The sequence below is a fragment of the Diabrotica virgifera genome, chromosome 6 (genome assembly GCF_917563875.1).
Source record: "Diabrotica virgifera virgifera chromosome 6, PGI_DIABVI_V3a".
Classification (NCBI taxonomy): domain Eukaryota; kingdom Metazoa; phylum Arthropoda; class Insecta; order Coleoptera; family Chrysomelidae; genus Diabrotica; species Diabrotica virgifera.
Window position 1 is genome coordinate 109,872,786 of NC_065448.1, and position 26,183 is coordinate 109,898,968.

The 26,183-nt window shown below is 33.6% G+C and overlaps 1 protein-coding gene across 1 annotated transcript in view; it reads right to left on the reverse strand.

Annotated features, from left to right (window-relative positions):
• Positions 1-26,183, reverse strand: part of LOC114327939 (E3 ubiquitin-protein ligase CBL-B) — a 328,350-nt gene that overhangs the window by 229,237 nt on the left and 72,930 nt on the right. The window lies entirely within an intron of this gene.

A 26,183-nucleotide genomic window follows, 5' to 3' on the forward strand; every position in this document is an offset into this window, starting at 1 on the left:
CTTTGTTGGAGCTATATATAAAAAATTGACTTATCCTAAAATAATAATTTCGAGTTGGATCGATTTACATAAACATTTGATATTAGGATCATCTCACCCTGTACTTCATATTCTATATCATGCTCAAGGGCGTTGATTATTTTTAGGGGTGTAAACTACCCCTTATTGTCAAAAATTATATACAAACATTGTAAACTTTAATATGGCTAAAATTTGGTTTTGATTAGTTAAATAATGATTGTTTTATGCTAAAGGATATAATATCATATTTCAACCCTTAAAAACCACCCTTAATAACATTGCAATTTTTATAATTAGATAATTTAATAAATCTATACAGAAAAAAGTAGAGTTAAAGAATTACAAAAACATTTATTTAACAAAAATACGAATTTACAAATATGTAGATACAAATCCAAATACAAATAGTTTTTTAGTCATCTTCCAGTATACGAACTAGTTCTGTGGTATTATATACATTAAAACTTCTCTATAAGCGGACTATTCGAATTTTTCGAAAAAAAAAATTCGTTTTATAAACATAGCTCTTTTATTTTTGGCGATAAAACGTTTTTTCAAAAATGATTTTGTAGGGTTTTTGAAGAGCTATAAGACTATATAAATTAAATTCCGTAAGATCCCTTAGTTTTTATTTGGGGTGGGTTTAAACGGCTCGATAAGGGGGTGTTTGCTCGTAAATAGAGGTTTTAAACAGCTATATATCGCTAACTGTTCACTGTAATGAAAATCGATGCACAAGAGAATTTTAGTTATGAAAAAAGCTACAATTTAGTAATCTATCATTTTTTTCCGCATCTCTAGTATTTTCGGAGATATTTTGAAGAAAATGGTGAAAAATACGAAATTACAAAAAATCAATTTTCCTAAAATTAGACCTTTTAAATGGGTCAAATTTCTTGGGCGTATTGATAATACAAATAAAAAAGGAATTACAGAAAGGTGAAGACCAATTTTGAATTAAGAGGGTAGTTAGGGGGTTGTTTTCACTGATTTGTTCATAAAGAAAAGCAGGTACCGACCTTTTTTGATCATAGGTCACTCAATTTTAATGCTAGAAGCTTTTTGTTTTTTTCTTTTGAAAGGTCTAATTGTTTCTTTGAAAAAATATTATCTAAGTTTTCCTCGAAAAATGCAAAGTTTTTCCGTTATTTGGCTTTGAATATTCCAAATTATACATTTGACGAAAAAAGCTAACCTTTAACATGCCGTATTTCGGTTTATATTGGTCGTAAAAATATTATAGAAAAAGAATTTGGTTTGTGTTACTAAAAGACACAATTTCGATAGCTACAGTTTTCTTGATTAAATGCATGATTTTCGAGTTATTCTCAAAAAACTCTCTAAAGAAGTGGATTTTTTCGTCGAAAAACTGTTACTTTCAACCGCGAATAACTCGAAAAATATTAGTTTTACGAAAAAATGTAAACAACATTTTTTTCTTAGAAATACGTTTTACATCGATTTACAGGGTTAAAATTTAATAAAAAATTCCCACCCCCGAGATGGGGTGGCAACCACCCCCAAGGTTTTAGCGTACAGCGGCATGATATAGAAAATGATCCTTGGACTATTCCCTACCTTCTGTGAAAATTTCAAGTTAATCCATGCTGGACGAAAAAATTGCGAGCCAAAATGCTTCATTTCCTCGACTAATAAATCAAGTCACTAAAATAATTTATAAATTATAATAAGTGTTAAAGTAATAATAATAAAAGTAGTAAAATTTTAATTTGAAAAAAATTTGTGACAAATGTCTAAAAAAATTTGTGAATTAAAGGTTACCGAGCTTCGTAGTGAACTCAAATACCGAGAATTAGGATCTACCGGAAAGAGACTGAACTAATACAACGACTAAAGGAAGTCTTAAAAGAAGAATACTTTGATTCAGAAAGTTATGTATTTGAAGACAGGTATTTTGCTGTGATTTCGTCGATAACACCTTTAGAAAACAACATTTCTGGTGATATCTCTAAAGTTTCGACGGTCATTGCATCTTTAAAAAACAAAGTTTCTGATGATATGACATCTCTGGAAAGCAAAGTCTGTAACAAGATTCTTTCTCTGAAAGAAAATGTTTCTGCAACATCTATAAGGTTACCTCTGATTTCGACGACAAGATATCGACGTTAAAAAAACAAGTTGCTGCTTTACAAAAAAGAGATTAAAAATAAGATGGAGGAAACAGGGTCAGCAGACAAAGGAATTGAACCGCTTTCAGCAGAGACAAAAGACGATGATGACACACGTAAATTGAGCCACGGCCGACATTTGCACAGAATGCAGATGCTGTTCGTGTTAAAGTCACAACTTTCGACGAAAAATCGTCATGGAAAAACTACATGAAACAGTTCGAATCAGCTGCAAGATGGCTCTTCAAGGAGATGCCTTGGATGTGCTTCAGACCATAACCGTTGACGAGACAGATGATTTCGAACAGCTTAAGCAGATACCTACTAAAAATGCGATATGGTCACGAACACGTGGAGCATGTCTATCAGTCACAGTTTAAAAATTTAAGTCAAAAGAGAGAGGAAGGAAGCTCTTCTAGAATATGCGGCAGATATTGCTAGGTTATAGCATGGTACTTTTTTCCAACAGCTCCCAAAGACATGATGTAAAAGTTGGCTGTTCAAACATTTACTGATGAAAGATGAAGTAGTTTTCAATCCTAAAATATTAATAATATTTAAAAATATTAAAATATTACTAAAAAGATTTTAAATTGAAAACTTATTGGTCCATTTCCTTGGTAACACTTCCATGGCTTCTAAAATTTGCAAGCCAGATGGATGCTGAAGCCAAGAAGAAAAGAGGGAATTCAAAAACTTACAATTCACGACCCCGTCTGTTCAGCTGGTAAATCCCAACAGAAAATGGACCTAGTTACTCAAAGAAGTAACGACCAAAATAAAAATAAAATAAAAATTCCATTTTTATTCAGTTGCAATGCGACGGCAAAAGAATCTTATTTTTCAATTAAAATACGGAGCGCAGTCCAGCCCTCTGAATCGACGATTTTCGACTCTTGTTGGCGTCTCAACGGAGAGAACGTAGGCCTGCTACTCCATACTCCAACTGACCAACACCGAGAGTTTATCCCCCACACCGCAACTGACGTGAATGGACTAGGTGACTAGCGTCATCTGGCAATTGAAAGATGAAGTAGTTTTCAATCCTAATAGCAATAGAGAACGTAGGCCTGCTACTCCATACTCCAACTGACCAACACCGAGAGTTTATCTCCCACACCGCAACTGACGTGAATGGACTAGGTGACTAGCGTCATCTGGCAATTGAAAGATGAAGTAGTTTTCAATCCTAATAGCAATATTAATAAGATTTAAAAATATTAAAATATTACTAAAAGATTTTTAAATTGAAAACTTATTGGTCCATTTCCTTGGTAACACCTCCATGGCTTCTAAAATTTGCAAGCCAGATGGATGCTGAAGCGAAGAAGACAAGAGGGATTTACTGATGATTTTCGTAATCAGGGAATGCAGAGAACAACACGATTAGCTCGTCAGATGTCTTGTACGACTCTAGCGGGTAGAGTAAAGTTAGGACTATAAAAGAGGAAGAAGATGAAGATAAACTTGACCAGCTTGTTAATGTGATGAAAAACATTACATCAAAGAAAACGATAGTGCACGCGAAGAAAAGAAACAAAAGGTGCTGTTATTGTGGTGAAATGGGACACGCACAAAGTCCACGTAAGAACACAAATCAAGAAACTCGACAGCAGCAGATACTAAAGCGGGTAGGCCCTAGAAGGGCAGCTTCGACCCGGAACTTCTCCAAGGACCATCGAATACGAATAGCTTCTTTGAAATGTCGTGAAGATAGTGTATATGCAGATGGGGAAATAAATCGGAGAGAACGTAGGCCTGCTACTCCATACTCCAACTGACCAACACCGAGAGTTTATCCCCCACACCGCAACTGACTGAATGGACTAGGTGACTAGCGTCATCTGGCAATTGAAAGATGAAGTAGTTTTCAATCCTAATAGCAATATTAATAAGATTTAAAAATATTAAAATATTATTAAAAGATTTTTAAATTGAAAACTTATTGGTCCATTTCCTTGGTAACACCTCCATGGCTTCTAAAATTTGCAAGCCAGATGGATGCTGAAGCGAAGAAGACAAGAGGGGTTTACTGATGATTTTCGTAATCAGGGAATGCAGAGAACAACACGATTAGCTCGTCAGATGTCTTGTACGACTCTAGCGGGTAGAGTAAAGTTAGGACTATAAAAGAGGAAGAAGATGAAGATAAACTTGACCAGCTTGTTAATGTGATGAAAAACATTACATCAAAGAAAACGATAGCGCACGCCAAGAAAAGAAACAAAAGGTGCTGTTATTGTGGTGAAATGGGACACGCACAAAGTCCACGTAAGAACACAAATCAAGAAACTCGACAGCAGCAGATACTAAAGCGGGTAGGCCCTAGAAGGGCAGCTTCGACCCGGAACTTCTCCAAGGACCATCGAATACGAATAGCTTCTTTGAAATGTCGTGAAGATAGTGTATATGCAAATGGGGAAATAAATGGTAAACAGTATACATTGTTGGTGGATACAGTAGCGACCAGGATCATTATACGACCAATAGTTATAAACAGTCAGTGATGAACTTGATAAATATTCATACTAAATATTAATATAAACATTTTTAATAGGTACTTCGAGAAAGAAAGTGAGTCTGTGTTTACAATACACAATTGGTTATATGGCAAAAGTACTTTTTAAAACTTATTTTTAACAGACGAAATCAATTATAATTATATGAGAAACTCGAAATACGACTTATCTCAGTACAGTAACTACACTCAGTTGCAAAAAAATCGATCCACTTAAAAATTTGGTCATTTTTGATGTCTCATATTTCCTAAACCTGTTGTCCCATTTAAGGCAAGCGTCCACAGACCCGCATCGTACGCATCGTACGCAACGGATTTTAGTTTGCCTTGTACAGAAACTTATGTAACCGCGTCCACTGATCCGCATCGTACGGATCGCATTATCGATTGTCAAACTAAAATCCGTTGCGTACGATGCGGGTCTGTGGACGCTTGACTTTAAGTGGCCTTTTTACCATGTTATAGCCGTATTCATCAGCAATATCGCTGTAATAATATCGTTGCTAGACATGTAAATTGTCATTGTATACCGGGTGTACGAATCAAACTGCGTTTTTTTCTCAAAGTTCGCATCACCCTGTGGACTATTCTAGCATTTATAAAATACTGAAATTAAAACCCAACTATACCCTCAGGTTTACTTAACATTTTGTTTTTAGATTCATTCGCTTATGTTGGATAATAAAAAAGTTAGGTACTTTAACAGCTGGCCATGTTCGTCATCAGTACAGAGTGTTCCTAAATAAGTGCGACAACCTTTAAGGGGTAATTTGACATGAGAAAATATTGACAGTTTGCTTCATAATCATATGTCTGCAAACGCTTCATTTCCGAGATACGGGATGTTAAATTTTTTTTACAAACTTATTTTAATATGAACGGTCATAATACCCGTTTGCACGCCAATGGTGAATATTAAATTCTTAATTGTATGTCAAAAAAAGCAATAACTACGTCTTAAAACCCACCAAATTTGATTTGCATATCTCAACTGGTTTTAAAGCAATAAGTAAATCATCAGTTTATAAAAAAAAATTGAACATCCCGTATCTCGGAAACGAAACGTTTGCGGACATATGATTATAAAGCAAACTGTCATGAAACACCCTGTACTGATGACGAAGTACAATTTATCCTTGAGCATGCCTGTGAATAACTTCATTGTCGTATTTGAGAGTTATTCCTCAGTAGTTGTCTGGGCATGTTACTTGTCCTTTCTTAAAAATCGGTATTGTGATACTGGATATTGTGAAAAGTAATAATTTTAATTACCTAGGGTCGGTACTACAGACGCCAACATCATATAAGAAATAAGGTCCAGAAGACTCCAATGGGCAGGACATTTCAGAAGACATTCTGACCAAAGAGCAGTAAGACTGGTGTGGGAGGAAGTCCCAACTGGAAGGAGACCACGCGGACGCCCTCGACTCCGGTGGCGAGATAATATAGCAGGAGACCTGAATGGTGGACAATTGGATGGAGGTTGCTCAAGACATAGAACAGTGGAGGCATGTTGTCGCGTCGGCTAAGACCCACGACGGGTTGTAACGCCACGGAGTAAGTAAGTAAGGCACTACAGAGTAATGGGGAAATGGATGGAGATGCACGTAGTAGAGTTAGGACAGGATTGATCAAACGGAAGGAGACGAGTGAAATCTAAAACGAAAATTGTAAAAAACTTTCATAAGAAAGCGGAATAACGAAGGTCTATGGCAGAAATGAGAATACTTCGATATATGAGTGGACTGATACTAATTAATACGAAAATGAGATAGCCTAAGCTAAGATGAATAGAGCATGTTGAACGTCGAGGTCGAGACGTTAATCAACTAGTACAAAGAATAGTTAATTTGAAAGTTCTTGACTCGACAGGTCAGGTTAAAGGTTAGACCGTACATACTGATAATGGTATGATGTATGACCCAAGTTAGAAATTTATGGGGAAACGTAATTAGGGAAGCCGACCCTGCAGAGGGATAAAGGCAAAGAGAAAAGTGATGTATCAAATACAGTGATGAGCGCGGTAATAACCGGCAAAATAGCACAAAAGATGGAAAACGTATTAAGTTGTGAGATAAAAAGAAATGAAACTAGTCGAGTTACGAAATTTAGCGATATTAACCTATAAATTTACATTATATTGATTGTTTCCCACCTTTAGACGTATCGGACGAGTTTGGCAACTACAACTGTCACAGTGACAATTTTACTTGACTTACTCCTCTGATACGTGTAAAGGTGGGAAACAACCAATATAATGTAAATTTATAGGTTAATATCGGTAAATTTCGCAACTCGACTAGTTTCATTTCTTTTTATCTAACAACTTAATACGTTTTTCATCTTTTGCGCCATTTGGCCGGTTATTAGTGCGCTCATCACTGTATATACATATATCGGTAGATGTATGAAGTACCTATATATGTACATACAACTTTATAACATTTTTTTTTTATAAATTTATTGGAACAATATAAAGTAACGTTATTTTTTGAACACCGTATAAAGTGCTTTAAATTCTCGCTAAACACTTCCTACTAACCATTACTAATTGAATGTAATCAGAATATAACAATATTAAATTACTCGTGAAAACCTATAAACTACCAAAAACCTCACAAAAGAACGAGAAAACAAATTACAGCAGAAGATAATCAGCATTAGAGGTACTCTTCATCTACGGTAGTCTTGGCAGTTACAAATCGGAACCACTAAATCGAATCAGTAATTTAACCATAATAAACTTAATATTCAAGATAAATATTTATGTTCATAGCTATTTTATGATGATTATAAAATATACAGGGTGTCCCGAAAAGATTGGTCATAAATTATACCACACATTCTGCGGTCAAAAATAGTTCGATTGAACCTAACTTACCTTAGTACAAATGTGCTCATAAAAAAAGTTACAGCCCTTTGAAGTTACAAAATGAAAATCGATTTTTTTCAATATATCGAAAACTATTAGAGATTTTTTATTGAAAATAGACATGTATCATTCTTATGGCATGAACATCTTAAAACCAAATTATAGAGAAATTTGTCCACCCCATAAAAAATTTATGGCGATTTTGTTCCCTTAAACCCCCCCAAACTTTTGTGTACGTTCCAATTAATTCATTATTGTGGTACCGTTAGTTAAACACAACGTTTTTAAAACTTTTTGTCTCCTAGTATTTTTTCGATAAGCCAGTTTTTATCGAGATGCGGCTTCTCTTTCAATACATTTACGTAAGAATTTTATGGGGGTTTTGTTCCTTTAAACCCCCCAAATGTTTGTGTACGTTCCAATTAAACTATTATTGTGGTACCATTAGTTACACACAGTGTTTTTAAAACTTTTGACTCTTAGTCTTTTTTTCATAAGTCACATTTTATCGAGATGTAGCTTCTTTTTCAAAATATACCTAAAAATGTAAATTATAAATAAATTTTCAGATTATTAACAGGTCTCTATAATCGTACTTAACATATGCAAATATGTGGTGGATTCGACAAATATTCAAAATATCTCGATAAACACTGGCTTATCGAAAAAGTACTAAGATGCAAAAAAGTTTTAAAAACATTGTGTTTAACTAAAGGTGCCACAATAATAATTTAATTGGCAAGTACACAAAAGTTTGGGGGGGGGGGGGGTTTAAGGGAACAAAACCCCCATAAAATTTTTATGGGGGCCATAAAAATTTTATGGCCATATTAAGATGTTGCTGCCATAAAAATGCCACATGTCCATTTTCAATAAAAAATCTCTGAGAGTTTTCGATATATGAAACAAAAACGATTTTCATTTTGTAACTTCAAAGGGCTGTAACTTTTTTGTGTTCACTATTGTATATGTATATAGGTAAGTGAGGTTCAATCAACCTGTTTTTGTCCCCAGAATCTGTGGTATAATTTATGACCAATATTTTTGGGAAACCCTGTATAATAAATTATACTCTGGACAAATTAGGAAAATACAAGGAAAAGTTATTACCAGTTATTTTGTTGCTGGAATCGGATCTTAAGATTGTATACAGGGTGATTCATCTTATTCGCCTCAGTCTCTATACGGAAAACGAATTAAGATTTAAAAGAAAATTACTTCACAGAAAGATAGAGGTTAACACTACAATCTAAAAATAATCAGAATTATACAGGGTGCTCCAAAAAAAGGGTGGTATATTAAAGTTATATTTTTTCTTATGGAACACCCTATACATGATAAGCTATACTTTTATAAGCGTTCCCTATACCTAAATACAGGGTGTTTTGATTTATTTAGATTTTTATAAAAATGTAAGGTTTTAGAAAAAAATAAATATGTATGAATCTAAGAATCGGTGAGAAATTTTTTCTGGGATCTTAATAATATACTATTCAGCATATTTAAACAGATGTTTATTGTAACAAAATTTTGTACAGGGTGGTCAAAATATTAGATTGTTCTATTAACAATTTCAAGCTGTAATAAGGTTCTTATTTTAAATGAAACACCCTTTATTTTACTAGTCTGTCGTGAGGAAAATTTACTTAGCTTTTAATCTCTATTAGGGTTTAATATGGAATATATTGTTCTATTAATAAATTCAAGCTGTAATATACTTGTTTTAAATAAAATACCCGGTATTTTATTAGTCTATCGTGTGGAAAATTTACTTAGTTAATCTTTATTAGGGTTTTATATAGCTATGTCCTTCGTTTTTGAAATATTTTAATCACATATTCTTGTGTTCTTATATCGTGTTCTTATTTTAAATCGCATACTCGGCATTACACTCTTTATAATGGAAGACATTTAAATTATCTTTAATTCTATGTAAATGTTCTCAATACCCATGGTATTCTGGAAATACCTATATTTACATATTTTGGTACAGAACGCTCGTTATCGTCAAAGTAGCCATTAGGGTGCATCGAAAAAGACGAAAATTTTTTTTTTGCGATGGAAAAGTAATACCTCACAAAAGTTGCCCAATCAACTGTTAAGTAGGTATTTTGGTAAAATTTTTTCGAAATTGGAAAATATCTTCTGCCCCCCCCAAGACAATTAAAAATTTTGAAAAAATGTTAACAGGCGAGAAAAATTTTTATTTCGAAACGAAAATGTAATAGCTTACTAAAGTTGCCTAACACACTATTTAGTATTTTAGTAAAACTGCGTTGAAATAAAAAAACATTTTCTGCCCCCCACGGCAACTAAAAATTAGATACAAAAATACATTAATATGCGAATTTCTTTTGTAAGGGAAATGTAATACCTACCTTATGAAACTTGAATAAAGAAATTCGGTTTAAATTGGAAAATATTTTCTGGTTTCACAAGGCAATTAAAAATTTTACTTAAGAAAAATATACTAAAACATTCTTTTTATAACAAAATAACTTATCGGTCTCCCTGACGTCACCCAAGTTTTTTAATACTAAAATAAATATAAAGCAAAGTACAAAATTAGGTATATAAATATTACAAAAAAATATGGTAAAGATGGTAAAAATATGGTATTCTAAGATGTCTTCCGATTTAGCGTTAAAGTGAGGCATAGTTTTTCTGGAATCAATTCGAGTTTTTATAAATCCATCCCTCGAATACGCTCCACAAACTGCTAGAGAAACTTGTGTCACAAGCTTAACTCAAAGTAGCCGTTTGCATCAAAATTTTTATGGAAGAAAGTTTGAAGACCCTAACGTTTCTTGATTTGGTCACTGGCAAACTTCTTTTGATGTCCAAGTGGTAGATTATTTGAATGTCGCAGACATACAAACCACTGAAGCGGTTTTTAAGAAGATATTCTTCCAACAGCCGTATTACATCACCCTTAACGCCAGTAGACGACTGTTTCGTCACATGCAATAGCTGGATTTGATTCTTTCTGATATACCACACAGCGGATACCCATATCCGAAATAGTTACACCCTGGCTCATGCACAAGTGTTATGTGTTCTTCCACGATCGATTGACCATAACACTTGGTACTGTTTTTTACTTGAGCTAAAGTTTGGTCTTTGCGTCGGTAAATTTCTTCTTTTGCCGTTGTTCTCTCTGATTATATTTGTTTTTGTTTTACCAATCAATCGAACTAATCACCAATTTTCTGGGACCTGTTTGATTTAATAGAAATTCGCGCTCATACAGAGGCACTTTTTAGATTTGCTACAAAGACAATTAATCAGAGTGTCATATTTGAATGCTGCAAGATCGAAACGTGTAGTTTTACTTTTGTTCTTAGAGCATTAAATTTTATTTTTGTAAAATTCACTGTTTTGCCTTTTCTTAAATGGTTCCATAAGTTTCACATATCTGTCATGATAGGCTTTTAAAAGCTGAATAATTCTTGTATGTTAAATTATTGGAATTAAAGCCTTTTCCATATTTCCTCCAATTTAATTGCAACCTGGTCGGCAATACCAGAAAATTCTGGCTATTTCTTGCTGAGTTTTTTATCCTCTTGCAACCACAAAACTTCATCGCTTGTTTGTATTTCGCTAAAACATTTTCAGGTATATTTGGTGGTTGCCCAAAAATGGGGCGGTCCACAGCACATCTTGATTTTATTCCCCATGGTCCTGGTTTATCTATTTTAAAAATCTTTAATTTACAAACAACAATAATAACAAAGTAAGGCATCGCACCAAACATAAGTGAAAATTACACGCACGGACCCACGAAGCGGGACATTTCAAAGGGGTTGGGGAGACTGAAAAAACAAATAATACTTTAAATATCGTTTAAATTTGTAATTGACAACATTTTAAGTTTTCTTTAATTGATCTTAGATCGAGTTAGCACATATTTTATTCAAAATAATATAAATTGAAATTTCCAAAAAAATCAGATATTTAATAAAATTTAAGGTCGTTGGGGGGAGGGGGGGGAGGGCAGAAAATTCGCTTAGAAAACAAAATTAAAAATACTAATATGCTGAAAAATAACAGTAGCAACTTTTTCACGCTATTAGATATAACATTTCCAACTTTTATTTTTTAGATGCACCCTAGTAGCCATTGAATTTAATCGTTTATAATTGTGATTCACAGATTCAAAGAAAAAGTGGTGTTCTTAAATTTACTTAATAACCTTTGGGTTAAAGGATAGAAAACACTTATACAGAATGAAATATAATTTAAATGTCTTCCAGAATACGGCATATACTACAGGGTATGCAGTTTAATATAAGAATATTATTCAATATCACATGTAGGTCAAATGCAACTAAAATAATACAACACTTTGTGTAATTACATGATAACTTTGTAAATTTTATCAATGACAGTATCTTGTCGTATATTGCCGGTGTTTGGTGATGTCAACTCAACACACCTAATTTCCACCCCTCTTCAGATTTGGTTATAATTTGGAATACTCATAGTGGCTAATAAGGGAAACAAAAATACAAAATTTTAACTTTTTATCTCAAGCCGTTTTCGAAATATGGTTATGTAAAGTTTTCCAAAAAGGTCCAAAACACCGCGACAATACTTTATTGGAATGGTTGTAGAAGCTGACCTGATTGAGCTAGAATGCTGGGAGAGGTGTCATTTTTCAGCATTTTTAAAGATCTTTACAGTTATAATATATTATACAGCATGATGCTACGATAAACAAGTTTTTCTCAAACAAAAAAAAATATATTTTGATTAAGTTTTTTTCCAAAAAGTACATATTTTAAAATTTTCATAATATTCCTACAAATACATAGTACTGTTGTTAATAACATATAAAAATTTTATCATGGGATGGTGATGGGTTCAACATAAAAAAATAAATTTCACACATACAGTATGGTGCAAATGAAAGGAATAAATTCGTAATGTCGCAAGCTGGCGAATTTAAGGAAAAATCCCGAACTGGTCGATGTTTATTTTTAAATTGTAATTTTTTGGCATATGTATCATACTAGTGACGTCATTCATCTGGGCGTGATGACGTAATCGAAGATTTTTTAAATGAGACTATAGGTCGTGTGTCAGCCCATTTGAAAGGTTATCGAATTCTATGTTTAGTAATATAAACAATAGCATTTATACAGGGTGACAAAAACAAGTTTTTTTTAAATTAAATTAATTGACAAAAAAGAAGAATGTATGTAATTTATTTGTTTCTGGCAACAGTAAAATCTATTTTAAATTAAATAAATTACATATATTCTTCTTTTTTGTCAAGTAATTTAATTTAAAAAAAAAACTTTTTTTGCTACTCTGTATGAATAATTATATTATTGTTTATATTTCTGAATAGAGAATTGAATAGCCTTTCAAATGAGCTAACACACGACCTATAGTCTCATTTAAAAAATCATCGATTACGTCATCACGCCCAGATGGATGACGTCACTAGTATGATACATAATATGCCAAAAAATTACAAATTAAAAAAAAAATAAAAATCGACCTGTTTTGGGATTTTTTCTAAAGTCGCCAGCTTGCGACAATACGAATTTATTCTTTTCATTTGCACCAAACTGTATGTGTGAAATTTATTTTCTTATGTTGAACCCATCACCATCTCATGATAAAATTTTCATATGTTATTAACAACAGTACTATGTATTTGTAGGAATATTATGAAAATTTTAAAATATGTTCTTTTTGGAAAAAAACTTAATCAAAATATTTTTTTTTGTTTGAGAAATACTTGTTTTTCATAATATCATGCTGTCTTCACTGTAAAGAGCTTTAAAAATGCTGCAAAATGACACCTCTCCCAGCATTCTAGCTCAATCAGGTCAGCTTCTACAACCATTCCAATAAAGTATTGTAGCGGTGTTTTGGACCTTTTTGGAAAACTTTACATAACCATAATATTTCGGAAACGGCTTGAGATAAAAATTTAAAATTTTGTATTTTTGTTCACCTAATCAGCCACTATGGGCACTCTAAATTTTAACAAAATAGGGATTGAAAGCTATGTAAATTTTTCACACGATAGACAGATAAAATATTTAAAATAAGTACGTTATTACAGGTTGAATTTGTTAATAGAACAATTTAATATTTTGACCACCCTGTACAAAATGTTGTTACAATAAATATCTGTTTAAATATGCTGAATAGTCTATTATTAAGATCCAAGAAAAAATTGTCACCGATTCTTAGATCCGTAGATATTTTTTTAAAACCTTAAAAAATCGAAAAAAAAATAAAAATCGAAATAAATCAAAACACCCTGTATTTAGGTATAGGGAACCCTAATAAAAGTATGGCTTATTTTTTAAGAGCAATTCAAAAATGTCATCAAATATAGGGTGTTCTATAAGAAAAAATATAACTTTGATATACCACAATTTTTTGGAGCACCCTATATAATTCTCATTAATTTAGATTGTAGTGTTAACGGCCCTATATGAATTTTTTTTTAAATCTAAGTCGTTTTCCGTACAGAGACCGAGGCGAATAAGATGAACCATATTTGCAAAGTCCACAGAAAGTGTTTATTAACAATTTTCAATGATTTCTCTGTAACTTTGAAGATTTTAACTTAAAACAAAAGCATCCGATTTAAAATTCACTGTAATTTAATTCTGCACAGAGAATTTTTTTCCGATTTCCTTCGACAAAAATTTTCCCCGGAAAATCCGGGTTTTTAGTCAGAAATATTTATATACGGTTGCCTTCCATCTTTTCATCTATTTTATTTTATATACACGTTGTGAGTTATGCCAAAAATTTTTTCAAAGGAAAAATTATGGCAAGGCAAATCTCGCAACGTGAATGAAAAGGAAAACAGATACATGGAAAGCAACCATAAAACTATGGGTACGTATTTCTGACAAGTTGGTTGACATATATTATTCAATATCAAAGCTTTACTTGAACCATTCCTTTGTTCCTTTGAAGAAGAATCTTTGTTAGAGAATTGAAAGACAATGATCTGCTATGCTTGTTCATCGAATCGCTTTGTAAATTGTAACAAACATCTCTACTTTTAGATAAAACGTGTGGCACTGTTATATTCTATTATGTATGGTTTATATACCTACAGAGGTTCTACGGCATATTTATTGTTTTTTTTATCTCTTTTGGTATTTCAGCTTTATTGTTTTTAAGTCGAAAACTATTCGTAATGTTCGAACATCTAATAGATTGTACCTGAAGGTCAACGGCCTACGAATTAGGAAAGTAGTAAACTGACAAGCATAAGAAGCAAAAATACCATATTAAAACAAGTTTTTAAATAAAATGGGACTGCACATATGTTTAAACATTAATCAAAATTAAACTGTCGGAAATTATAAATTGAAACTTTAAGATACAATTTAAAATTTTAGTTTTTTGTCCTTAGTTTTTTTAGTTTGTTAATTTGGCGATGTTCGATGAGTTAAACTATTTTAAAGAAATGCCATAGCACTATTGAACTGTTTTTTTTCTTTAATATCTCCTCAAAAGTCAAAATTCGTTGAGTTGAAGTAAGGTCCGTCAACTTATCCCGAAAAAGTCGGGAAAAAAAATGTGATCGATGCCATTCGATTGTCCACGTTTGTCCACCATGTTATTTCGTTAGTCACCCATCAATTTTTTTTTATAAACAAACATTTTTTTTCGGGCTAACTTCACAAATCCACAAATTTTCGAAAATTTAAAAAAACTCTTGCTATATTGTTTGTCCATCGTTTGTCCATGTTTGTCCACAACATAATTTTTTTTGTCCACCCACTGGTATTTTTAAAATATTTTTTTTTTATATTGCTTACGGATAATAGGACAGTACCTCCGAAAAAGTACTTCAGACATTAGAATGAATGTTTATGCGGGAAGCAGAATCTCAACTACCCATTTGTCCACACCTTCGCAGCGTTTGTCCAACCCCTTAAAGTGCAAACAACCCCCTTGAAGACTAATTTATTTTTTTTTAATTCTCAACCCGGGCCAAATTTACGTCCGCTTAAAAACGCATTTAAACGTTATTTCAGGTTCATAATCCCAACTACCCGTTTGTCCACTCCTTCGCTGCGTTTGTCCCACCCCTTAAAGTGCAAAACGACCCCCCTGGAGATTGTAATTATTTTTTTATTTCTTAATTCGGGCTAACTTTACGTCCGCTTTAATGCGCATTTAAACGTTAATTCGGGTGCAGAATCACAACTACCCGTTTTTCCAACCCCTTAAAGTGCTAAACGACTCCTTGTTAATTGTAATTATTTTTTTTATTTCTTAATTCGGGCTAACTTCACGTCCGCTTAAATGCGTATTAAAACGTTAATTCGAAGACAGAATCTCAACTACCCGTTTGTCCACCCCTTCGCAAGGTTTGTCCAACCCCTTAAAGTGCGAAACCACCCTCCTGCAGATTGTAATTATTTTTTTTATTTCTTAATTCGGGCTAACTTCACGTCCGCTTAAATGCGTATTTAAACGTTAATTCGGGTGCAGAATCACAACTACCCGTTTGTCCAACCCTTCAAAGCGTTTGTCCAACCTATTAAAATGCGAAACCACCCCTTGTTAATTGTAATTATTTTTTTTTGTTTCTTAAGTCGGGCTATTAACGTAATTAAAAAAAAATAATTGCACTCTTCAGGTCGTTTTGCACTTTAAGGGGTTGCACAAACGATGCGGAGGGGTGGACAAACAGGTAGTTGGGATTCTGTCCCCGAATTAACGTTTAAATACGCCTTTAAGCGGACGTGAAGTTAACCCGAATTGAGAATAAAACAAATTATTACAATCTCCACGGGGGTCGTTTTGCAGTTTAAGGGGTTGGACAAACGTTGTGAAGGTGTGGACAAACGGTTAGTTGGGACTGTCCCCAAATTAACGTTTAAATACGCATTTAAGCGGACGTGAAGTTAGCCCGAATTAAGAAATAACAAAATAATTACAATCTCCAGGGGGTCGTTTCGCACTTTACGGGGTTGGACAAACGCTGTGAAGGAGTGGACAAACGGATAGTTGGTATTCTGAACCTGAAATAACATGTAAATTGTTTTTAAGCGGACGTGAAGTTAGCCCGAATTGAGAATTAAAAAAAAATAAATACAATCTCCAGGGGTGTCGTTTTGCAGTTTAAGGGGTTGGACAAACGTTGTGAAGGTGTGGAAAAACGGTTAGTTGGGACTCTGTCCACGAATTAACGTTTAAATACGCATTTAAGCGGACGTGAAGTTAGCCCGAATTAAGAAATAAAAAAATAATTACAATCTCCAGGGGGTCGTTTCGCATTTTAAGCGGTTGGACAAACGCTGTGAAGGGGTGGACAAACTTATAGTTATGATTCTGCTCCCGAATTAACGTTAAAATACGCATTTAAGCTGACGTGAAGTTAGCCCGAATTAAGAAATAAAAAAAATAATTACAATTAACAAGGGGTGGTTTCGCACTTTAAGGGGTTGGACAAACGCTTTGAAGGGTTGGACAAACGGGTAGTTGTGATTCTGCACCCGAATTAACGTTTAAATACGCATTTAAGCGGACGAGAAGTTAGTCCGAGTTAAGAAATAAAAAAATAATTACAATCTACAGGAGGGTGGTTTCGCACTTTAAGGGGTTGGACAAACGTTGCGAAGGGGTGGACAAACGAATAGTTGGGATTCTGTCCCCGAAATAAAAAAAATAATTACAAATACAGGGGGGGTGGTTTCGCACTTTAAGGGGTTGGACAAACGCTGCGAAGGAGTGGACAAACGTATAGTTGGGATTCTGAACCTGAAATAACATGTACATGTGTTTTTAAGCGGACGTGAAGTTAGCCCGAATTGAGAAAAAAAAATTACAATCTGCGGGGGGGGGGGGGTTGTTTCGCACTTTAAGGGGTTGGACAAACGCTGCGAAGCGATGGACAAACGTGTAGTTGGGATTCTCTCCCGCATAAATATTCATTTTAATGTCTGAAGTACTTTTTCGGCGGTACTGTCCTATTATCCGTAAGCAATATATTATATATAAAAAAAATTATTTTAAAAATATCAGTGGGTGGACAAAAAAAATTATGTGGTGGACAAACATGGACAAACGATGGACAAACAATATAGCAAGAGTTTTTTTAAATTTTCGAAATTTTTGGATTTGTGACGTTAGCCCGAAAAAAAATTTTTGTTTATAAAAAAAATTGATGGGTGGACTAACGAAATAACATGGTGGATAAACGTGGACAATCAATGGACAATCGAATGGCATCGATCACATTTTTTTCCCGACTTTTTCGGGCTAAGTTCACGGACTTGTTGAAGTATCATAATTAAAAAAAAACTTATACAAATATTAAAATGTTGACAGGTAATAGATGACGAAGACATACTCGTATTCTCAGGACATGACGAAGTATATTTACAACAAAGAAACTAAGGGCCGGTTGTTCGAACGCTAATCAACAATGATCACTATCAAATATTTAATTACTGTCACAACTGTCAATGTCAACTTTGGATGGGTTGCTGAAAACATAATTGATTAACTAATTTCATAATTGTAATCAATAATTTATGTTTTCAGCAACCCAATCAAAGTTGACATTGACAGTTGTGACAGTAATTAAATATTTGATAATGATCATTTTTGATTAGCGTTCGAACAACCCGCCCTTAATCAAATATTAACATTTTTTAATTGCACGAAAGAGACAGGTCAATGGAATTAACCAGGGTGAAAAACAAACAAAAAGTGAAAACGGGGTCTGTAAAATTACAAAAATCTATTGATGACTATTTATGGTGGAAGATTGGTTCACCATCCGCTCGAATGACCAACAGAAATGGTAACGATAAATGGAATCAATCTTTCCGTGCCTAATGAGTTGGAGCAAGTTGTATATCTCTTCACGTGTAATATGTCCGAGATATTCCAATTTTCTGGATTTGATTGTATTTAAGACTTCCATTTCTTTATTCATCTTTCTCATAACCTCTTTGTTTGTGACGTGTTATGTCCATGATAATTTCGGAATTCTTCTATACACCTCGAATGCTTCCAGTTTTTTCATTGATGCCAACCTTACTCTTACCTCTAACTTCAGATCTCTTGAGCAGAGCACTCATTTTGTTAAAATTCGCTCTAATGGCCTTTTCTATTCTAATTTTAATTTCCTGGAAGTAATCATTTATGGAGTTGATCATTGTTCCAAGATATGCATATTGGTCTACTCGTTTGACATCGGTTCCGATTATAATAGATATTCTCATAAATTTTGTCTTCTTGATGTTCATTTTTAGACCGTATTCTTGGCTATACACCGCTATTCTGTTCAACAGTCTCTGAAGATCTTCAATATTTTCGGCTAAGATGACAGTGCCATCCGCATATCTAATGTTAACGGGACTCCGTTTCACTTTATTCCAGCTGTTTCATACTCAATAATTTTTTCAGGATCTCTTCCGAGTAGGCGTTAAAAGGAACTGGCGACAATACGCATCCCTGTCTCACCCCACGTCTAATTCCAATTTCCTCTTAGGTATGTATATTTATTGCAAGGCCGGAGCTGTTGCATACTATGATATCTGCTTGAATTTATAAGAGTAAATTTTTTTCTTGACATTTCTTATTAAAAACACGATGCATTACAGAAACATTTCAATCAAAACAATACTGTCATAGAGAATCTTTACAGCAGTGATGAAACTCAAATCGAGGGAAACTATCTACATGGTCTTTAACTATACAGGGTGTTTGGTAAAGAATGGGCCATAACTTAACCTTAGATTCCCGAAGTTAAAATAAGTCTATTTAAGCTAACTTACTTTAATACAAAAGTTGATAACCGAAATACAGGGTTCAAAGTTAAACTTTTATTTTATTTATTTTTAATATTTTCTGACAGGCAGGGGACAACACAAAATTTGGTAAGTGGTGCTGGTACTGTACACCCTACTAAATTATGTTAAACAAACGTTTCTGGCTATTACCAGAGGCGTACGACGGGGGAACGTGAATGGTTGACCCTTCCCAAATTCTACGCCACTGGCAGAATTTCTATTTTAGTGCAATTTTTTATTCTCCAATACGTTCTATGTAAATAACATACTCATCATTCGTCACGAGAAAGCCATTCGTTTTCGAGATATTTGAAGCTAAAAACGAAGGAGCATAATACATTAATCAAAATAAGTGTGCCTTTTCATTTTAAACTTCAAATATCTCGAAAACTAATGACTTTATCGTTACGAATTAAGCGTATATTATTTGCCTAGGAAGTATTAGAGAATCTAAAAATTATGCTAAAATATCAGTTTCATTAAAGGCGTAGAATTTGGGAAGATTCAACCATTCACTTTCCCCTGTCGTACGCCTCTGGTATTTCCCAGAAACAATTATTTAACATAATTTAGTAGGGTGTACAGTACCTACACTTTCTGTTAAGTATCATAAGGATATGTCAAATAGTTTTATAGTATTGGGCACACATTCATAGTTCTTAAAGTTTTAAATAAAGAATAAATGATTTAAAACAAGAATACTTTAAAATAATTTGACATATCCCTCTCACACTTGGAAGAAAGTGTAGGCACTGTACACCCTACTAAATTATGTTAAATAATCGTTTCTGGCTACTACCAGAGGCGTACGACAGGGGAAAGTGAATGGTTGGTCATTCCCAAATTCTACGCCATTGATGAAACTGCTATTTTAGCATAATTTTTAGATTCCCAAACACTTTCTATGCAAATAATATACTCCTCATTCGTAACGATAAAGTCATTGGTTTTCGATATATTTGAAGTTAAAAATGAAAAGGCACACTTATTTTGATTAATGTATTACTGTTCTTACGATGTCAGTTGGACCAGAAGCATTTTTGGGGTCCGGTCAATAATTCTACGAAGAGCATAGAAATAAAGATAAACCATATAAACATTTGCTTGCTTCAAAATTGATCACTCCTTGTATTAGTCCACATGGACGCGGGTGTGGCTTACTACTTTCTAACGTATCTTATTGGGCAATACTGAAGAGTAATTGGTCAAACTGTTCGGAAGTGCTTAGGCTCAAATCATATCGTTATCTGGTCAAAATACCTTCTCATGTTTCAAAGGCGGCAAGCAATATAAACACTAAATAAACAGTGTCGTCGTCATAACTTACAATTATTTTATTTTTATAATACATTTTTTGTCTCATTTCTTTAGTACTTAAAAAATGAATAAGCACATTAAATTGCATTTGTAAGTATTATATACTTTTAATGATCAATTTTAAATTTTATTGTATTGTATTATACTGAAACTGTATTGTTTATACAGGATGTCCCATATATTATGCGAGATTTAATGACGTCAATTTGCTCAGTCCGCTGATTGGATAATGTAATTAATGGAATTTTTCATGTTTCATATTTTTATTTTTTCCATATTTTCCTTTGTATGTGTCCATGTCTAAGAGCCACATATGAGGAGAGGGAGTGTACATTGATTGAAGACTCTTGATTTTAGGTATTGGGGGTATTTTTTTTCTTTAGAATAAAATACAGTTTTCCGAGTGATGCCCAGGCCAATCTTATTATTTTTTTTTATTTCTTCGGTCTGATTTTTTTTTTATTTAATTTAGTGATTTGTCCTAGAATATCTCTTTTACTTGCTTTATTCTTGTTTGTGCCACTGTAATTATTGGTTCTCCTTGTTGATTGGTCATGGCTTTTGTTTTACTGTAAGCGATGTTCAGTCCCATCTTTGTCGATTCACTATCTAGTGCTTCCATCATTCTTGGTAATTCTTCACTATTTTCTGTTTTAATACAATATATATACTTACAAGTCAAAAGTGACATTTGGAAAAATTGTGTAGCTCAAGTTCAAGTAAAATAAAAATATTATCTTGCTTTGTCACCAATATTAATGTCTTCTTCTTCTTTTCCTTCTTCTTCTTCTTGTGTAGACATGACTGTCTGTTTTTCAATGTGGCTCCAGTAAGTTGTCATTCCATCGTTTTCGTGGTCTTCCCACTTAGTTTTGGATCCCGCGTATGAAAAAAAAGTTGATTAATAGCAAGCTGAAAATTTTTTAATAGCTTAAGGGTGTGTAGTTGGAGAAACTTTGATATATGGGAACACTGGAATAGGGGAAGTTTTAATTGTGGAACAGGTTAAAAATTTGGAACGGCCAGACCACGAAAACGGCACATGTATTTTGTCCGACAGAACAGACTTAAACTCTCCGAACAGAGATTAAACTCTCATGCAAAAATCAGCCTACTATTTATCACCAAATGGGCGTTTTAATGAGTGGAACATGTAGAATATGTCAAATGACAGGAATGACAGCTGATAAATAGCAGTCTGATTTTTGCATGAGAGTTTAATCTCTGTTCGGAGAGTTTAAGTCTGACCGTTCCAAATTTTTAACCACAATTAAAACTGCTCCTGTTACAGTGTTCTCATATATCACAGTTTATCCGACTAGACACCGTTTAAGCTATTAACAAATTTTCAGCTTACTATTAATCAACTTTTTTTTTCATACGCGGGATACAGACATAACTGATCGTCTTCCTATTGGGGAACCGTCTCTCGCCGTCCTTACTACTTTGTTTTTTGTCATTTGGCTCATGTAGTTGTTCCATTATACTCTTCTGCTTTTTACCCAGTTATTGATGTTGTCCACCTTGCATATCTGTCGTATATCTGCACTTCTACCTCTTCCCATATCCCATCGATTTTTCAAAGTATTTTCATCTCTGCTGTTTCTAGCATTCTTTCTGTCCTTTCTGTATCAAGTCGTGTTTCTGCCGCGTATTTATGTCATTATTGGTCTGATAACTTTTGACCTACGTAATATCGCTTTTGTAGTAAAAATACTATACAGTAGTAAAAGTGATCTCTTCATTAGTCATGAATTAGACAATTCGACTGGAAGAGGAATTGTTCGTTTTCATGTATTTTATGTGTATATTCAAAGTGTAGTCTTATTTCTTTAGTTCTCAAATGAATAAGCACGTTAAATTTCATTTGTATTATGTATTTTTAATTATCTTTGGTGTCAATTTCATAAAGAAATTTGAACAGTTAACAACATTATTACTGTTTAACAAATATTGAACCATAATTTAAAAATAAAAGTTTACTCATTAATTTCTATTGCGCCGCCTATGTTTTACAAACGGTGCCGACAATCGGTGTCGAATTTTGTTTTTATACTGGTCCAACTGACATCGTAAGAACAGTACGCTCCTTCGTTTTTGGCTTCAAATATCTCGAAAACTAATGGCTTTATCGTTACGAATGAAGAGTATGTTTATTACATAGAAAGTATTGGAGATTCAAAAAATTGCACTAAAATAGCAATTCCGCCAGTGGCGTAGAATTTGGAAAGGGTCAACCATTCACGTTCCCCTGTCGTACGCCTCTGGTAGTAGCCAGAAACGTTTGTTTAACATAATTTAGTACATTGTACAATACCAGCACCACTTACCAAATGTCGTGTTGTTGTTGAAATATTCAAAAATAAATAAAATAAAAGTTTAACTTTGACACCCTGTATTTTGGTTATTATCAACTTTTGTACCAAGGTAAGTTAGCTTAAATCGACCTATTTTAAGCTCAGGAATCTAAGGTTAAGCTATGACCCATTCTTTACCAAACACCCTGTATAGACCTTCTGTTGGCGTTACAAGAACCCGCCCTGGGTCTTTACCATAAAAACCTCTTATGTTCACCGTTTTGGTTTAACGCCAGATCAATTCCATGAATTTCTTCTTCTTCTTCCTCTTTATATGCAATTCTGCTTGTTCAATGGCGGATTGATACCTCTGTGGAAGGTTGTCACTCCATCTTTTGCGCGGTCGGCCGATACTTCTTCTACTGATTGGTGATTTATCTCTTGCTATTTTGACCACACGTGTCTCACTCATTCTGGTTCTGGTTATGTGGTTATTCCATTCTTTTTTTCTATTTAATGTCCATTCGTTTATACACTGTACGTTACATTGTCTTCTAATGTCTTTACTCCTCTTTCGATCCCTCAGCGTATTTCATGTAATTCTTCTCAGTACTCTCATTTCTGCCGTTTCCAGTAATCTTTGTGTTGTGCCTGTATCAGGTCTTGTTTCAGATGCATTTTTTTGTCATTATTGGTGTTACACTGGCTTTATAAATTATTGACTTCATCTCAGTGTTAATATAACGGTTCCGTCATACAGTGTTACTAAGGCATCCTGTCAGTCTATTTGCTTTCTGTACTCGATCTCTCACTGCTTTGTCCAGGTCTCCGTAACTTGAAAATGTAATTCCAAGGTATTTTACTTCGATTACTTGTTTAATACTGATACCATCAATTTCTATTTTGCATCTGATTGGTTATTTCCTGATTACTATTGTTTTAGTTTTCTGAGATGAACTTGTCTTATTGAATTCTTTTGCTCTTATGTTAAATCTGTGGACTATCTTCATCTTGGGCTATCAATATTGCGTCGTCTGCGTAGCAGAGTATGTTTATTTCTTTATTTCCCATTCTATATCATCTTCCAGTTGACGTTTTTGATGATTTCATCCATGATTAAATTGAAGAGCATAGGACTCAATGAGTCTCCCTGTCTTATTCCGCTGTCTACATCTATAGGTTCTGTAAGTTGTCCATCTATTCTGACTTCCATTTTGTTCTTTTGGTACCTAGATGTTTTCAATAGTTTTTATGATATCTAGGGGGACTTAACTATTATACAGAAGACGGATTACATCGTTGAGTCTCACTCTGTCAAATGCTTTCTTCAAGTCAATCAGACATAGAAATGCTGGTCTATTATACTCCAGTGATTTCTCAGTAATTTGCTTTATGACGGATATTGCATCTGTAAACAACCTTCCAGTATGAAAACTCTGTTGTTCATCTGCTAAACTTATCCTCTGATTCATTAGGTCTTGTAAAATTTTAGTTGTAAGTTTTAGGGTAGTATTTAACAAGTTGATACCTCTGTAGTTTTCTGGCTGCTTTTTATCTCATTTTTTGAATTTGAAATCAAAAATAGCACAGATATGGTGAAATGACTTCAACTTCAATATAAAAATTCATCGATTAAGATAATACCTATGCACAAAAACTTCAAAAACATACGATGTAATTTTCTCTCTGCAAATATCTTTTCAAATGTACCGTTGTGACCCTTCCCCTTTGACCTTTTTCTGATCAAAACCTGTTGTGTACCGTCTCCATCTCTACACTCTCAAAATACCCTAATCTCTGGCGACTATTGCTAAACAGAAGTGGAAAGAAGGAAGGGCGGCTCTCCAAGGATTCATTCTCATTCTAGGTGGCTTGATACGTTACGTGTTACGTGCAATCGCAGATGGGGAGAGTATTTAATCAAAAATAGGAGTGGGATGAAATCAGATCCGTTCTAGGAACATGTAATAAATTGACGCTAAAGTTTGTAACCTAATTTACAAACTTAAATTCGAAGAATACTACGCCCGTTAATGTACATAGTCACTTTAATGGGGCTTGGAGGGAGTGTTTTATTACAAAAAAGCCTGCTTAAATAGGTTTTTATACTCTGGAAATTACTGTTATTAATGCGTTATGAGCTAGAGAACTTTTATTAAAAACTTAATTATATAATAGAATATACAGGGTGTAACAAAAATGCAGGTCATAAATTAAGTCTCATATTCTGGGACTAAAAATACAGTAGAACCCCGAAAATCCGAACTAATTCGGATTCCGAAAATTAGCCTAACTGAGAATTCAAAGCTTTCATTGTTGTTGATTTTAAGTCGCAAAACGTTCTCGCAAGAGCGTGGACAATATTTTTGGACTCAAGTTGACTACGAGAAAACCAAAGTCAGTTTATGTTTAACCTTTATAAGCACTGCACTACGTATAAAGTACGTATTTATTTTTAAGAAATTTTAAATGTTAAAGTCCTACTATTCCTACATTCTTCAATTTTCTGGTTATACTCTGTATAACTAACATGTTTTTAAGTTTTTGTCTTAAATTTTAATTTTTTTCACTTTCCTTTGGTTCGGATTTGCCGAACGTTCGGATTGGCGAGGTTCGGATTTGCGGGGTTCTACTGTAGTTCGATTGAACCTAACTTACCTTAGTACAAATGTGCACATAAAAAAGTTACAGCCCTTTGAAGTTACAAAATGAAAATCGATTTTTTACATTATATCGAAAACTATTAGAGATTTTTTATTGAAAATGGACATGTGGTATTCTAGGTACATCTCAAAAAAATAATAACAGTGAAATTTGTACAACCCATAAAAATTTTATGGGGTTTTTGCTCCATTAAACCACCCCAAACTCTTGTGTACGTTCCAATTAAATTATTAGTGCGGTACCATTAGTTAAACACAATGTTTTTAAAACTTTTTTGCCTCTTAGTATTTTTTCGATAAGCCAGTTTTTATCGAGATGCGGCTTCTTTTTTAATGTTTTTACATACAAAGTTTATGGGTTTTGTTCCCTTAAATGCCCCAAATGTTTGTGTACGTTCCAATTAGATTATTATTGTGGTACCATTAGTTAAGAGTAAACAGTAGCGTGTCATCAATATTTTTGTTTTTCGAAAGTTCTGCGAACTTTCAAGAGTGAGGCAACAGTGCGTCGGTAATTTGACACTGACAGTGACATAAGACTATCCAAAAACAATAATTTTTATACTCA